Source organism: Cervus elaphus, chromosome 20 (assembly GCF_910594005.1).
Source record: "Cervus elaphus chromosome 20, mCerEla1.1, whole genome shotgun sequence".
In the NCBI taxonomy this organism is placed as follows: domain Eukaryota; kingdom Metazoa; phylum Chordata; class Mammalia; order Artiodactyla; family Cervidae; genus Cervus; species Cervus elaphus.
The window spans coordinates 117,555,699-117,572,045 of record NC_057834.1 but is presented as its reverse complement, the minus strand read 5'-3'; the positions used below and the strand labels follow the sequence as shown (position 1 = coordinate 117,572,045).

At 42.2% G+C, this 16,347-nt stretch overlaps 1 protein-coding gene and 1 pseudogene across 1 annotated transcript in view; both read right to left on the bottom strand.

The window, feature by feature from the left end:
• AGBL4 (AGBL carboxypeptidase 4) overlaps positions 1–16,347 on the bottom strand; it is a 1,406,543-nt gene that overhangs the window by 409,359 nt on the left and 980,837 nt on the right. The gene's annotated exons all lie outside the window — the stretch shown is intronic.
• On the bottom strand, positions 14,135–16,011 carry LOC122678293 (annotated as a pseudogene).

Below are 16,347 nucleotides of genomic sequence, written 5' to 3'. Positions count from 1 at the left end.
TATGGAAATACAAAAAACCTCGAATAGCCAAAGCAATCTTGAGAAAGAAGAATGGAACTGGAGGAATCAACCTGCCTGACTTCAGACTCTACTACAAAGCCACAGTCATCAAGACAGTATGGTACTGGCACAAAGACAGAAATATAGATCAACGGAACAGAATAGAAAGCCCAGAGATAAATCCACAAAGTTATGGACACCTTATCTTTGACAAAGGAGGCAAGAATATCCAATGGAAAAAAGACAACCTCTTTAACAAGTGGTGCTGGGAAAACTGGTCAACCACTTGTAAAAGAATGAAACTAGAACACTTTCTAACACCATACACAAAAATAAACTCAAAATGGATTAAAGATCTAAATGTAAGACCAGAAACTATAAAACTCCTAGAGGAGAACATAGGCAAAACACTCTTGGACATAAATCACAGCAAGATCCTCTATGACCCACCTCCCAGAATATTGGAAATAAAAGCAAAACTAAACAAATGGGACTGAATTAAACTTAAAAGCTTTTGCACTACAAAGGAAACTATAAGTAAGGTGAAAAGACAGCCCTCAGATTGGGAGAAAATAATAGCAAATGAAGAAACAGACAAAGGATTAATCTCAAAAATATACAAGCAACTCCTGAAGCTCAATTCCAGAAAAATAAATGACCCAATCAAAAAATGGGCCAAAGAACTAAACAGACATTTCTCCAAAGAAGACATACAGATGGCTAACAAACACATGAAAAGATGCTCAACATCACTCATTATCAGAGAAATGCAAATCAAAACCACAATGAGGTACCATTACACGCCAGTCAGGATGGCTGCTATCCAAAAGTCTACAAGCAATAAATGCTGGAGAGGGTGTGGAGAAAAGGGAACCCTCTTACACTGTTGGTGGGAATGCAAAGTAGTACAGCCACTATGGAAAACAGTGTGGAGATTTCTTAAAAAATTGGAAATAGAACTGCCATATGACCCAGCAATCCCACTTCTGGGCATATACACTGAGGAAACCAGATCTGAAAGGGACACGTGCACCCCAATGTTCATTGCAGCACTATTTATAATAGCCAGGACATGGAAGCAACCTAGATGCCCATCAGCAGATGAATGGATAAGGAAGCTGTGGTACATATATACCATGGAATATTACTCAGCCGTTAAAAAGAATTCATTTGAATCAGTTCTAATGAGATGGATGCAACTGGAGCCCATTATACAGAGTGATGTAAGCCAGAAAGATAAAGAACATTACAGCATACTAACACATATATATGGAATTTAGAAATATGGTAATGATAACCCTATATGCAAAACAGAAAAAGAGACACAGAAGTACAAAACAGACTTTTGAACTCTGTGGGAGAGGGTGAGGGTGGGATGTTTCGAAAGAACAGCATGTATATTATCTATGGTGAAACAGATCACCAGCCCAGGTGGGATGCATGAGACAAGTGCTCAGGCCTGGTGTACTGGGAAGACCCAGAGGAATCGGGTGGAGAGGGAGGTGGGAGGGGGGATCGGGATGGGGAATGCTTGTAACTCTATGGCTGATTCATATCAATGTGTGACAAAACCCACTGAAATGATGTGAAGTAATTAGCCTCCAACTAATAAAAAATTTAAAAAAAAAAAAGGAAATTGATATGATTGAAATAGATGACTGAATATGTGTTGGGGAATAAAGTAGTGTGTTAAATCATCCTTTGAATGTCACTTAAAAGTGAAAAGTCACTGATTTTTTTAAAGACAGTTTTTGAGGACATAATACAATTAATGGATATACTGCTTAACCTTGGTTTCAATAATTACTTTTTTAGATCTGTTATCCATTTGAGGAGATCAGTCTATCATATATGTTAATGAAAGAGTAGAATAAAAAATACTTTGAAATTTGTGTAAAAAAAAAAATAAAAGCTATAAGGGTTGTGAGGATGTACAAAAGGGAACTCGTGCACTGTCACTGGAAATGTAAATCAGTACTGTCACTATTGGGCTTCCCCTGTGTCTCAGTGGTAAAGACCCCTCTGCCAATGCAGAAGATGCAGGTTCAATCTCTGGGTCACGAAGATGCCCTGTAGAAGGAAATGGCAACCCACTCCAGTAGTCTTGCCTGGGAAACCTCATAGACAGAGGAGCCTGGTGGCTACAGCCCATGGGGTTGCAAAAGAGTTGGACAAGACTTAGCGACAAAACAACAACAACACTGTCACTATGGAAGTCCTCAAAAAAAAAGACAGAAATACCTTATGATTCATCAATTTCACTTCTAGGCATTTGGAATCAATATTTTAGAGAGATGTCTGCATTCCCATATTCATTGCAGCATTATTCACAGTAGTGATGATATGGAAATAACTGAAATGTCCATTAATGGATGGATAAAGAAAATATTATAGAAACACACACACACACACATGAAATATTATTCAGCCTTGAAAAAGAAGGAAAACTTGCCATTTGTCACAACATGGTTGTACTTGAAGGATATTACACTAAACGAAATAAGACAGAGAAAGACAAATACTGCATAATCTTACTTACATGAAGAATCAAAAATAATTGAAGTCATAGAAGCAGAGTAGAATGGTAGTTGTCAGGGTCTGGGAGGCAGGGAAAATGGGGAGATGATTGCTCAAGGGTACAAACTATCAGTTAAAAAATGAATATGTTTTGAGGAACTAATATACATCATAGAGGCTATAGTTAACACCACATTGTATATTTGAAATTTGGTAAAAAAGTAGATCTTAATTGTTCTCTTTAGAGAAAAAAAAAAGGTAACTATATGTAGTGATGGATATGTTAATTAGCTTGACGGTGGTGATTATTTTACCATATATATATATTTATCAAAACTTCAAGCTGTATAGCTTAAATATATAAATTATACCTCAATAAGCTGGAGAAAAAAATCAGCTCATGCAGCTTACTATCCTCACTATCAAAAAACAAACCAACAAACAAACAACTCAATCAAGAAATGGCAGAAGACCTAAATAGACATTTCTCCAAAGAAGGTATACAGATGGTCAACAGACACATGAAAAGATGCTTAATAACACTAATTATTAGAGAAATGCAAATCAAAACTACAAGGAGGCATCACCTCACACCAATTGGAATGGCCATCATCAGAAAATCTACAAACAATAAATGTTGGAGAGGGTATGGAGAGAAGGGAACCCTCTTATACTGTTGGTGGGAAGGTAAATTGATACAGCCACTATGGAAAACAGTACAGAGGTTCCTTAAAAAACTAAAACTATAACTACCATATGATTAGCAATCCCACTCCTGGGCATATACTTGCAAGCTCAATGTTCACTGCAGCACTATTTACAACAGCCAGGACATGGAAGCAACCTAGATGTCCATCAGCAGAGGAATGCATAAAGAAGATGTGGTACATATATACAACAGAATATTATCTCAGCCATAAAAAGGAACAAAATTGTACCATTTGCAGAGATGTAGATAGACCTAGAGACTGTCATAGAGAGTGAAGTAAATCAGAAAGAGAAAAACAAATATCATATATCAATGCATATATGTGAAATCTAGAAGAATGGTATAGATGAACCTACTTGCAAAGCAGAGATAGAGACGTAGACATAGAGAACAAATGTATGGATACCAAGAGGGCAAGGGGGGAAGTGGGATGAGTTGACAGACTGGGATTGACACATATGCACTATTACGTACAGATCAGATAACTAACGGAAGCCTCCTGTAAAACACTGAAAGCTGTCTGGTGCTCTGTGGTGACCTAAATAGGAAGGAAACCCAAAAAGACAGGATGCATGTACCTGTAAAGTGATTCACTGTGCTGTACATTGTAGAGCAACTATGAAAGTGAGAGTGTTAGTGGCTCAGTTGTGTCTGGCTCTTTGTGAGCCCATGGACTGTAGCCTGCCAGGTTCCTCTGTCAGTGGAATTCTCCAGACAAGAATACTGGAGTGGGTTGCCATTGCCTTCTCCAGGGGATCTGCCCGACCCAGGGATCAAACCTGGGTCTTCTGCATTGCAAGCAGATTCTTTACCATCTGAGCCACTAGGGACAGCCAGTGAAATAAAAAATAAAATAAATAAAATGTAAAAAATCTAAAAACTGCACTAGACTTGCCAAATATCATTTTATTTAATTCCCAAGACTGTCCTCTGAGGTACACTTTATATTACATAAATATATGTTTTGTGAATGAAAGAACTGGATCTGAGCTACGAAAAGTGATTTGATTCTCAAGGTCTCAAAGACTTTGAGGTCAGTATGACACCAAATCCCATTTGCTATTCCATGCTGCCTCTTTTGCATGAAGCAGGGGCAAGTGATTCTTTTCTAGTCCTCAGGCCCACACACTCCAGGAATATGGAAGCTCATAGCAGTTATTTTATTATGTATTTTAAAATGATTTTCTTCTTCATAAGGAGAACATTAGTATTCTACACATGAAGAAAATATTTGATTTTTCTTTATCTTTCTTTCTCTTTTTATGTCTTGGTGCCAGGGATAAACAGTATTCCAGGGGTCATTTTCTCTGAATACCAGCTGTGGGAGACAAGAAAATCTTGCTGATGACCACCAAAGCTGTCAGATTTACCCCAATAATCCAAACGTATTACTCAGAGACTTGCCAATAACCTTTTGACAAAAACAATGAATTATTTATTAAATATTGGGTAACAGTATTTCCTCAAAGCTGAAAGAAACCCTGTGGGTGAGGTATTAATAACATCATGAGCCCCAGTTTCCTTAGGGCCCCCTTTGCCTGTGCTGTCCGCTCTACCCTGTTTTTGGCATCTATGCTGGTATTTCTCTCATTGACTTGCCATTGTCCATTTACTCACCTGTTTCCCCACTAGACTTGAAGCTTTCACCAACCAGAACTCCTTCATTTCTGTGTTCCTAGACTGGTACAGAGCCTAGTTACATGCTTCTGCTTAGTGAGTGTGTGAAGAATGAATAAATGAATGAGTGACTATAACCTTATTCTTTTCCCTTAAAAGGATTTGTTAAATGTACAATCAGGGATGATATAACTTTTAAATATCTATGAAACCTTTCATGCAAATTGCCAAATCAGCAAAAAATTCATCATTACAAGATGCTGGGATTGTTCATTCAGGAAATGTGATATTCAAACCCTGATGTATTCTCAGATCTTTATTAGACAGATATTCTAGTTCATTAATATGAGGTCAACTTTTAAGTAAACTGTTTCTCTAAACTGCCGTTGGTCCTCAAATCTCGATTACCCATGCAGAGTCTGTATCCCTTTCATTCAAAATGGCTTCCACTATGTCTGTCTGCCAGGAATACCCCTCTTAGGCCTACATGACCAACTGGGAAGAAAGATGGACTGAGAGCATGGAGTGACCTGAGAACATGACCCCAGTACAGCCAGAATGATGTCTCACAGGTACCTCAAAATCCATGTCAACTGAAGTCATGAGTTTTACCAAAACTTGCTCCTCCCCTTAGTGACGTGTCTTTAGCTCAGGGTATGGCATCACTATTCTCTTGATTACTCGGATTAGAAACCTAGGTGTCATTCTAGAATGCCCCCCACTATTTAGCTTTCTCTCTGGTATCCTATCATAAACAGATCTTAAAATGTCTGCTTCTCCATTCCTACATCTCAGTTAAAGACTACATAATTTCTCATGTTGATTACTGCAATAATCTCTTGCTTGAAGTCTCTGCCTCCAGTAATCTCCACAGTGAATTCAGAGGTATCTTTCTAAGATGCAAAACTGACCATGTCATTCTCCTGCCAAAACCCTCTGGAAGCATATTTTTCTCAGTAGAAAAATTCATTTTCTTGAATTGGTGTCCTGAGTGGCTTCTGCTCTCTTCAGTCCTCAACGATGCTCCAGCCATCTCGAACTGCTTTGACTTTCTCCAGTATTCCTGATAGTCTCAGGCTTCTGGAGTCTTAAACCAGCCTGGAACATTCTTTCACAGATCTTTGTCTGACTAACTTATATTTACCTTCCAAGTCTTCGCCTGTCATTTTCTCTGGGAAGTCTTCATAAGATAATTGATCCAGCTGGATGCTAGCTCCAAGAGAATGAGGCTATGTCTTCCTCAGTGCCTGGCATGGTGCCCTGTACATATTGCATTGCATATTTGTTGAATGAATGAAAAAATGAGAATAATTGGAGGAAGGAAATTGATACTAAATACTGATGGACAGGGAAGCCTGGTGTGCTGCAGTTCATGGAGTCGCAAAGAGTTGGACGCGACTGAGCGACTGAACTGAACTGAAATACTGATTATGTGATCACGCACTGTCTAGGCTCTAACTCACTAAAGTCATTTAGCCCTCATGACAGCACTGATGTGTAAAACATCACAGTCTTCATTTTTCAGACAGAGAAATGGAGACTTAGAGAAGCTGAGTAACTTACTTAAGGTCACAGAGCTGGCAAAGGAGGCATAGCAAGGACTGATTCCAAGATCTGTATCTTTCTATTATTCCATATGCCTAGCATGGAGCTTGTAGCATATGAGATAATCAAAAAACTATTGTTACGTGAATGAATAAATGAATATAGGGAGATCATAGTTGCAAATGATATAATTCATTTTAGGATGAATACATATATCCAGGTAGACTGCAGCCATGAAATTAGAAAATGATTGCTTCTTGGAAGGTAAACAACGACAGATCTAGACAGTGTATTAAAAAGCAAAGACATGACTTTGTTGACAAAGATCCGTATAATCAAGGCTATGTATGGTCTTTCCAGTAGTCATGTATGGATGTGAGAGTTGGACCATAAAGAAGGCTGAGCGCCAAAGAATTGATGCTTTTGAACTATGGTTCTGGAGAAGACTCTTGAGAGTCCCTTGGACAGCAAGGAGATCAAACCAGTCAATCCTAAAGGAAATCAACCCTGAATATTCATTGTAAGGACTGATGCTGAAGCTGAAGCTGAAATACTTTGGCCACCTGATGTGAAGAGACAACTCATTGGAAAAGACCCTGATGCTAGGAAAGATTGAAGGCAGAAGAAGAGGGTGACAGAGTATGAGAATCATTGAATGGCATCACTGATTCAATGGACGTGAACTTGAACAAAGTCTGGGAAATGGTGAGGGACAGGGACTGGAATGCTGCAGTCCATGGGGTCACAACTTGGCAACTGAACAACAACAACAACAATAATGCCTATCTTTGTCCAATGGGTCTAGGGATGATTTATCATCCTATCTTCTTGCATTTTGCAATAAAGGCCATTGAGGAATTATTACTGTCCCTACTTAATAGTTGAGACAGACAGATGAGAAACCTGAGACCCAGCTAAGACCCCCCAGTTAGGTTAGTATGACCAGTCAGGGACCTGCACACAGATTTGACAAAGAAACAGAGACTTTGGAGAGAACCAGGGCTATAGTCACTGGTAGGAAATGGGATTTGAGGCAGAGAAGTTCAGGTAGTGTGTGCTCTAGCACGGAGACAGGCAGGACTTAACTATAACAGTCAGATAAGAAGTTAAAGGTAGGGGCTTGGGAAAGGAGTGGGAGGAAGGCAAAGCTCACCTATGACTCCAAAGACCTTTGCATTTCTCCCTCAGATGTGCGCGATTGAGTCCAAGCCCATTAGACTTCCCAAATTCATCAAGTCCAGCTGTCATCATTCCTCACCTCGTCAATTTTAACAGACTTCTCACTGGTCTCAACCCTCCCATCTTGCCACTGGCAGTCCAGACTCTGCACTGCAATCAGACTGATTCTTCCATTAGGAAATCTCTACCATGTTATTTCTCTATTTTATTTCTTTATTATTTCTTCATTCCTCTGGAGGATGAAATCAAAACTGCTTAGCATGGCATTCAAGTCTTCTAGGCTATCTCCTATCACCCTCACATTTCTGAGGATATTGCCCATTCTCCCCATGTCCCACACCCAATAAATATTTTATCACATGCTGAATATGCTGAGGCTTTTGGTACCTCGGCACATGCTGTTGACCTTTCTGATCCTGATGAAGTCTTAGGCATCCTTCAAGGCCAGCTCAAATACCATTCCCTCTGTGAAGGCTTTGGTCCTCCTAACACTATGAGGACAGTTAAGTGCATCTGTATTTCTGCTTCTGGAGCACTCCTCACATGGCTCTGGAACATCAAAGTGTTGTCCTGTTTCTTTCTCCTGTCCCCAGCCTGTGCTATCCTTACGGGCAAGGACAGTGATGGTCGCTGTGATGTTGTTGACATGTAGCATCATACTTGGCACATGTTAATGCTCAAAACCAAGTGGTTCTCATAGTGTGCTCCCTAGTGTAGTGTTAAGTCGCTCAGTCATGTCCAACTCTTAGCGATCCCATTGACTGTGTAGTCTGCCAGTCTCCTCTGTCCATGGGATTCTCCAGGCAAGAATACTGGAGTGGACTACCATTCCTTTCTCCAAAGGATCTTCCCAACCCAGGGATGGAACCTGGGTCTCCTGCATTGCAGGCAGATGCCATACCTTCCAATCTGCTTTTTCATTAGCTCCTTTCAACATAAGGTCTTAAAGCTGTGCTTGACATTTTTCTCATCACAGGTTCTTTTAGGACATTGTTTTGCACTGATTTTTGACTAGATAGAAAAAAGTCCTCATCTTTCTCATCACCATCATCGCCTTTTCAACGACCTAGTAGTATATGAAGGGTAACATGGAAGAAGACTGCTGCTCGCCACCAGGACGTCCCTTCACAATAACATCTCTTGCCTCATAAGCATGTGTGTCTCCTCATATAATTCAGTGCCGAGTATTAGACAAGAGCTCACTCTCAGGCCCTGGAATGGGCATTCCTTCATTTAGCAGTTTGTTACAGGTTATGATAAAGCATTCAGACGAACATCCAGCAGAAGGGATACACGGAGGGTACATGCTCTCTCAGACCCACACCTCTGACCAAATCTCCCCGTGTTCGCTGACCCATAAGTGTGCTCCCCAGACCATTAGAAACATCATGAGAACTTGTTAGAAATGCAGATTCCTAGGCTATTCCCCAGATCTGCTAAATTGCAAACACTGAGAGTGGGATCCAGTCCCCAGGTGACTCTGATACATAGTAAATCTTGAGAACTGGTGCACTAAGTAAAGGGTTAAAGGAATCAAAGAGGAATTCTGTGTGGGAAAAATCAGGAAAGGCTTCCCAGGGGAGGAAGCATTTGGATTGAGCCTGATAGAAGTTAAGATTTAGATACAAAGAAAGAAAAGGAAACCTCTTTTCTGAGAGAGAACATTGCAAGAAGGAAGTCAAGCAGCTAGAGAATTTCAGTGCAAGATCAGGCAATGTGTTGCGCCCTGTTGCCTGGAGTCTAGAAAGAGCGAAGAAAAGTAAAGTAAGATCAGCCTATTAACTAAGTGGCCTCTCCCACTGGCCCATACACCCCTCCAGAGGAAGGAGGCAAGGACTGTGTTTGACTCAACTTTGTGTCTGAAAGCTGACTCAGAGCAAGGGCTTGGTGAATGTTTTAAGAATGACTGACTGAGGGCAGCGCATATGAAGAATATTAGAGGAATAGGTTTTCTGTGAGACCAGCCATATCAAGCTACTGTTCCTGAAAAGGAAAGAGCAGAGAAAATGGTTCCTCTGCAGCGAGAGCAGAAACTTTCCCATCTGGCTCCATCTAGTGTCTTAATGGGCAGAGTTCTAGTCTAGGACACCTCTAGCCAAGCAAACAGCCTCTGAACATCATGCTGTAGGCACCTGGGTGGGAGGGAGGCAGGGCAGCCAGAGCCTGGCTTTAAATTGAAAACAACTTTAGGTCTGAGCTTTCTTGATTTTTTTTCATTTGGTTATTCCATTTAAATTTCCTGTGGTTTTGGTGTATGTGTTTGTGAGAGAGAGAAAAAGAGGAGGAAAGAAAGAGAAATCTTTTGCATATGCCGAATTCCAAAGACTCTGCACCAGAATCTTTGAATTCCCTTATCAGGGTGTGTGTGATGCATTTTGGCCGTGTTCTGTAACCTCCACCAGGGGGTATCCCAGACTCTAACAAAGCAGCATGCAAGCCTTGGACTTGGGAGGGGGTCATTTTTCTTTAAAAGTAGTCAATAAATTACTGTCAATGCCTTTGATAAGGATAAAAAGAATGCTGTTCTAAGGAAATAATGACAGATGCAAACATATGTACGGGTGTTCATTAAACTGTAATAGTAAAAAATTGAAAATTACCTAAATATGGAATAAGAAGAAGTGATTAAATAAGCTATTCACATACATGCTATGGATTATGTGATTCTTAAAACACATTTTTGAAGAATATTTGAAATGTAGGAAGTGGTCATAATGTTTCACTGGGTAAAAAAGACAAATGCAGTATGATACCCATTTTTATTAAAATTGCACAAAAACACACAAAAAAGTTGGCAAGAAGTACAGTGATATGGTGACTTGTGGAATTAGCAGCAATGTAAATTTAATTATTCTTTTATATATTTCTATAATGAGGATATTTATAGTTTAAACATGGCATTAAATTAAGAATTGGACAGTAGCATGAAAAGAAGGAAACGTAGAAAATGAAAAGTGAATTATTAGTCAAATGGGAACATTTAATCAAATAAAAAGAATACAGTTATAGTGAGTTGGAAAAACATATTTTGCCAATATTATCTAGTACAATCCCAACCCCATTATTATTGATGACTAAGAGGTTACATGTTTGGTGTTTCAACAAACTACTTCCTATTTTTAAAAGCATTAAATAAAATTAACACATTAAGCAACGTACTTTTCATGAGCTAAATGCCACGTAGGAGACAATAGATATATAAGCAAGTTGAAAATTTTAACTGAGTCCAGGGTAGAAGATCATATATCCTTGATATTGTCCATTCTGAATGAGCCTTCTATGAACAAAATTATTTGTGTAATAGTAGCTATACTCCCCCATATATTTTCATACCAATTTCATAAAAATCCCACAATCAAATCCTGATTGACAGATATGTATACTATTCCTAAAACACTGTTTCTCAGAAGTGGCAGCTCAGGTAAGATTTCCTGGTGTATCTTCTGCACCTAGCACTGAGCTAGACATTGTGCCTGTTCTCTCTCATATTTATATCAACAAATCTTTGCAGAAATCTATATGTGCTATTAGCCTTGTTTTGCAAAGGAGACCATTGGGGCTCACAGAGGGGAAATGACTTCCCCAAAGTCATACAGGTAGCATGCAAGCAGTAGTGTCTGGTATCAAGCTGAGATCTGTCCCCTTGCAAGCCCAAGCACTTCCCACCGTATTTTTCATTTCCCAAAGGGGTCACCTCCAGGGGAGAATTAAAAGGATGGAGGAGGAGATGCAATGTCTGAAGCTCTCAGAAGGCACCACTGTGGTCTGACTCCTGCTCTGCACTCCAGTGACCTTGAGCTTGAAAGGGACAAAGGAGCAGACTCCCCTGATGCTCTGTGATGAGTCAAGAGGAAAGTCAGCTCTCAGGGAAACAGCTGGCCTTTCTCCAGCAGCCGGGCCTGAGAGATAAACAGATCAATGCAGACACTCGTCTCCACCTAATGAGCTAATGGCACAGCCAGGGTACTGCCTTATTGGATTGCTGGTCATGCTGAAAGGTTCCAGAGTTAAGCAGGCCTACTGTGGGGGTGGAGGACTCATTCCCCACCCCCTAGTGAAGTCTGGCTTCTTTGTATGAATGCTAGGAGTGATTTGTTCCCTTTGTTTGTTTATTCATTCTTTTGCTTGTGTTTTTCCTCACTCCCCTAGGAATGTGTTGAGATTTGATGAAATGATGTCAATGACCTTTCTGCTCCATAGACAGAGTGCCACAGATGAAGGAAACATTGTCCTCCCAAGAGGCAGACTAGTATGTTGCGAAGAGTCCCCACCTGGCATTAGCACAGTGGCATTCTGATTCCCACAGTGATTTGACATGGTATTTGGGCACACTCCTGCCCCTCTCTGATGTCAATTTTCCACGTGAACCCTGAAAGCATAGGAGTGAAAGTCGTCCAGTCGTGTCTGACTCTTTGCAACCCCATGGACTATACAGTGCATAGAATCCCCCAGGCCAGAATCCTGGAGTTGGGTAGCCTTTCTCTTCTCCAGGGTATCTTCCCAACCCAGGGATTGAACCCAGGTTGCAGGTGGATTCTTTACCAGCTGAGCCACAAGAGAAGCCCAAGAATACTGGATTGGGTAGCCTATCCTTTTTCCAGCAGATCTTCCTAACCCAGGAATCAAACTGGGGTCTCCTGCATTGCAGGCGGATTCTTTACCAACTGAGCTACCAGGGAAGAAGCATAGGAGGGACCAGAGTAAAAGGTGTTTCTGTACTAGGTAGCATGTTATGAACACAAGTAGCTCGCCTGACACTGACAATTACATTAAGCTACTAGTATATAATCCTGCTGGTCTCTATAAACCCAGACAATGGTTAACTCTAAATAATGATCATTCTAATAATAACTACAAATGAATGTTTATGGAACATTCTACTTCTCACTCAGAGACAACCACCATCACTCATCACTAACATCAAACACTTGCTCTCTCTTCTTGAGCTGTCTCTCTGAATCCCTTTCTTGACTTTTCTCAGTACCCTCAGCTATATTTCCTCTGGTCTTTTGCAATGGGCATGAAGCAGGCAGCCCCCTTCAGAGGCGACCAGAGCATCTCACTGAGCCAGGTCTCATGTGGTCTCTGCTCTTGCACTAGTTTATTAGCTCCTGCATTAGTTTATTACCAGCATATACATGCTTCTGGGTATATAAATACACCAAATGTTCATTACTTAATGGCACCTGACTGAGGCCCTCCTCAGGAGCCAGAGAATGCTCCTGGGGTTGGAGGCATAGGCAGGAATCTCCCCCAGAGCTCATTCCTGAATATTCAGATTCCTGAAGGGAGACTCATGGCTTACTGCATGGCCACAAGAAGAGTAAGAGCCGGACAGTCTCCAAACTAGAAGGGTGCCAGAGAGGCCACCATCCTCAACCCATGACTGGGGAATATAAATTGACGTCACAGAGGTATTCTTTGAGTTTGTTAAAAGTAGAACCTTTATATATGTCCTCCTCTGAGGAGTCTTCAGAGGGATTTTGGCCTAAAAGTATCTTAAGGGTTCAACTATCTCAGTGGTTTACAAATTTTTACAACTGCGGAATTCTTTGTACGTAAGAAATTACATTCAAAAGCCATAGAATCAAACAGATGCAGATATTGTTAAGGCTTCCTGGAGCACAGTTTGAAAATCACTAATCTAGTCCAGGATTAATTTAGTCCTGCTGGCAGTGAAGCTTTGACCAAACAAGGGTCCCTGCTTATAGTCTGGTGCTCTTTCCTCATCTATGCATTCCCCACCAAGAAATATTTGCTTAGATTCTACTACATTAAATCTACTGAGGGAATCACAGCAAGACTGCATTGAAGTCCACACAGAGCTCATAGACCATTGATGGTCTGGCCAAAGATAGAAAAGCAGAACGCTACAAATGGACTAGATTAGGGTTTCTAAACATTGACTTTAATGATACTTTGGACCAGATCATTTTTCATCATCAAGTGTTGTCTTATGAACTGCAGGACGTTTAAAGTCGCCATGATTTCTACCCGCTAGATGCCAGGAATAACCTCTCCCAAATCTTGACAATCAAAAACGTCTCCAGACATTGCCAAATGTCCTCTGGAAGTAGGGGGCAAAATCGCTTCCATTAGAGAACTGTGGATTAGCTAATACAAGACAGCAGCATAAGGGATCTCACCAGGTTGCATAAAATTAAAGGCCAAATAAATGATGAAGACAGTGTTGTAAGAATTCTGAGAAGAAGGGGCTCCTCTGCACCTATGCTCTCAGGGTGGTGATACCAGCACAGTGCAGAGGAAGGAGGGGCAAGCTCTTGGCTTCAAGTGGGTTTGACCCTGATTGTCCTCCCACCCTCCGCTCCTGTAAAGATTTTCTGGCCTGGAAGCTTCATGGAGAGACTCCTGGGCCAAGACAAGACCACCTGCCTCCATTCCTTGCCGTGTCACCAATTCACAGTATGGCACTGGCCAAATGCTTCTCCCCTCTGGACGTGGTACCCTCAACCATAACAAGGATAGACAGCAAGGTCTGTAGTCTCACCAATAATCTTTTTTTTTTTTTTAACTGGTTTCATTCACTTTATTATTCTCTTTATAAAATTATGTGATGGCTACAGCTGGAGCCTGGGTCCTCTGCATGGAGACTCTGGTATGGGTCTTCACAAGATGGTCAGTGAATTCCAGATATGGAGACTTGGTGAACACTGTCTCTTTTCAGAGGGGTGAGATAACTGTAGGTCTTGGAAATGGCATCAAAAGTGGCCTTGGCAAAGTTACCCAGGGTAGCGGTGCAGCCCCTGGCAGAAGTGTAGCAGTCGTCTATGCCAGCCATCATCAGCAGCTTCTTGGGCACAGGGACCAGAGGATGCCAGTGCCCCTGGGGGCAGGGATGAGGAGCACCAGCACGGAGCCACAGCGGCCAGTCACCTTGCAAGGAACTGTGTCGGACTTGCAGATCTTGTTCTTCCCAGTAGCCTCTTCGGGACGATGGACAGCTTGGCCAGGATGATGGCCCCACGGATGGCAGTGGCTACCTCCTTAGAGCACTTGACACCCAGACAGACATGTCCGTTGTAATCCCAGATGACAATAAATGCCTTGAACCTGGTCCACTGGCCAGCACAGGTCTGCTTTTGCATGGGCATAATCTTCAAAACCTCATCCTTAAGGGATGCTCCCGAGAAAAAGTCAATGATCTCAGACCCCTTGATAGGCAGAGAGAAAAGGTAGATCACCTCCAGGGATTTGATCTTCATGTCCTTGGCCAGGCGGCCCAGCTTGGTAATGGGGAGCCACTCCTTGTCCTCGGCCTTGCCTCCGAGAGCTCCGCAGCCTCTGCCCTGGCCCTGGCCCCGGACGCCACTACTGAAGCCTCAGCGGAAGCCACCGTAGCCTCCCATTCCAGGGTCCCCGGGGCATCCAGGCCCTCCCGCAGCACCAGCGTCATCCCATTTGGTGTTTTCACGAAGACAAAGGCACCAATAATCCTTAAGTTCCCTCCTAGCTCATGGATTCCATTTTCTAATTTTTGCCATAATCCTAGAAAGAGTAAAACCAAGTTCGGCTGATGACTACTTGGATCTTAGGCTTTCTCAGCCATATCGGAAAAGCCACTTCCTTGGATAGGTAGGTTGGAAAGGAAAATACAAAGGGAGTTTATGCTCCCATCCATACCTTGGAATAATAATAACAATGATTAATCTTCATCTGTGGGCTTCCCTTGTAGCTCAGTTGGTAAATAATCTGCCCGCAATCCAGGAGACCAAGGTTCGATTCCTGGGTTGGGAAGATCCCCTGGAGAAGGAAATGGCAACCCACTCCAGTATTCTTGCCTGCAGAATCCCATGGACAGAGGAGCCTGGGAGGTTACAGTCCATGGGCTCGCAAGAATCGGATGTGACTTAGTGACTAAACCACCACTACCAACCTTCATGTGTGGCTTTGGAGTTTACAAAGCACCTTCACATATGCTATTCAGATACATGATCCTCAAAACAACCCTCCGAGGTGAGAATAATTACCGTCATTTCACGGATGAGTCAAGGTGCAGTATGGTTGAGGGTCTTTGCCTTGGGTCACTCCCAGACCTCCCCGACTTCAGGCTCCTTGCTTCAAACTCCAGCTGCCCGTGCTACACTGAGTGTGTTGGAAACTACCTCTCTAGGTCTCCCAGAGATAGGACATAAAGGCCAAGTGACTAAGACACTCAGGCAGAACAGGAGGAGAAGCGACAGCATGCTGAGGATACCATGCTGACCATGGCAGGGCTGACAGAGCTGGCTGAACAAGTGCCAAACCAAGTGCTTTGAAAGAGTAGAAAAAAAGAAAAAAAAAAATCTTCCCAGCGTTTGCCTGCCAAGCTCCTGCACAGGGACATGGGTACAGAGCTCTGCTTAAGGTTTAATTCTATTGATTACACATTCCATTTTCCAAAGTGCCATTTGCCTGAAGGAGCAGGTGGTGTTTTCGGCATCCATTTAGCTGATGTATTAGCCATGTGGCTCAGTGCATCAGCAGGCCCGAGTCATCAATTCACGGTGAGATGACAGAGGGAATCACTCACTGCAGAATCCTAATGGGGAGAGGGGGAGGGGGGGACGGAACACACAGAAAGGGACAGAAACCGTGGGACTGTGGCCCTGACTGGGGCAGGGGAAGCAGGAGATGAATGGCCCAACACAGGACCTTCAGTTGATAATAGCAAACACACTTAGGACCTGACTCTCTGTGGCAGGTCCCAGGCTGGACACTGCGGACACAAACAGGAGTCACAAGAACTCCCACCTCCAAGACCTCAGTTTTATGGGGAAGGT